At 45.0% G+C, this 1,614-nt stretch overlaps 1 pseudogene; it reads right to left on the bottom strand.

Annotated features, from left to right (window-relative positions):
* Positions 1–659: 659 nt before the first annotated feature.
* On the bottom strand, positions 660–1,379 carry LOC147430455 (4-coumarate--CoA ligase CCL1-like; annotated as a pseudogene).
* Positions 1,380–1,614: the final 235 nt, after the last annotated feature.

Raw genomic sequence — 1,614 nt, 5'->3', positions numbered from 1 at the left:
ATTGTGCAAGCTGGAGGACAATCTTTGTGTCAAGCTACATAAAAGCAATGAATAGTTAGACATTTCCTATTGCAATGAAGTGTCACATAATGAAAATGTTAAATATTCACTGCACATCATGTAGAAGTGCCATACAAAAGTATGGTGGAGAGTTGGCATTGTAGTCTCTCCAGATTATAAGAAATGGAATTCGTGCCTTGCCCACATAGGATTTATGTGTGGACTAAGCAAATGCATAGGCATGGGAATTGGATGTAGATAATGGACCTTGCAAGCTGGAGTTATGGTTGAGTAGTTGAAACGTCCACTATTGTGAAAATATGTCCTTTCAGTAACACATAATACAGGAGTTGCCACAAATACAAAAGATGTAGGAGATAAATTAAACTTAAAGAGGAGCAAAGATAATTTTATGTTCTTTGTCATAGACGGTGTAGGATTATATTGTAGAGATGAGTTCTCAGTTCATATTTTCTAACGCAATCATTATAGTAGAATGACTCAATCAGTAGGCTGCGAATATTGAGCTGGGGGGTGCCTCATTTTGTTGCTTCGACTCTACACTATATTGTTTGAATGCAGTGATAGGCTAATATTAAACGTAGAGCGAGTTTTTTTTAGGTGAGGCTTGGCCATCAATTTGGGTCTAGGGTAATGGCCTAGATCATGCCAAGCGGCCAACTCGAGGAGAGGTCAAGGCGAGGCCAATGCTTGGCCAACACCAGCATGATGGGTGGCACCAACGGTGCCGCCGACACCCTCCCCCTCTACACCACCTTTAGCAGCACCTCTATCTCAAACCTCCCCATTATGGCTATCGTCACCCCCACCCACAAGCTCGCCAGCACAATTGACATCAAGTATATGTGAAACATGGGCATCACACACAACACTCAATCCTCCTCCCCGAACCACACATTGGGTTCAGCCCCAGATCAGCCCCAGATCAACATGGGTCCAGAGAAGTATATTGTGATGTCCACTTGCTGTGCAATGCTTGTCACCAACCCCCAATGCATCAACATTACCCCCATTCAACAACCAATCGTCCTTGACGAGTATGGCACCCCCATGACATCATCAGGATTTATCTCCACCTGTGGACCCCACCCCTCATCTTCCTCCATCAATTTTTTTATGTGCATTACATGGTCACCATATGCCACATGCTCCCTCTTGACATACGTGGTACCAGAACTCAGAGTGTCTACGAATGGGGGACGCTCGATCACCATCACTTTGAGATGCGATCGATTGCCCACAATGCTGGGTGGCTTCTCTATGCAAATCATTTGTGTTACGGATAGCTTCGCCCCTGAGCTGATCACTTCCTTCTCTATCCCCCCCTTGGTATAAAATGGATTGCATGTGGTGACCATGGCACCTTGCATCATAGCACCCAAAAAAATGAGCACAAATTTGGTGCAATTGGGCAGCAAATGCATCACAGTGTCCCCTCTCTCCACCCCTATGCTAGCAAGCCCTATTGTGACTCTCCACACATAGACCTCTACCTCACATATGTGTAGCTCTTGCCTGCCTTGCCTTGCAACAAGCATGGCTTATTAGTGATTTGGTGAGCACACTGCAAGCTTACCATTGTTGTTGGATTGA

The sequence above is a fragment of the Adiantum capillus-veneris genome, chromosome 21, assembly GCF_014529385.1.
Source record: "Adiantum capillus-veneris isolate H3 chromosome 21, ASM1452938v2, whole genome shotgun sequence".
NCBI lineage: Eukaryota > Viridiplantae > Streptophyta > Polypodiopsida > Polypodiales > Pteridaceae > Adiantum > Adiantum capillus-veneris.
The sequence above is the reverse complement of the archived record's forward strand: the minus strand, read 5'-3'. Positions and strand labels throughout refer to the sequence as shown.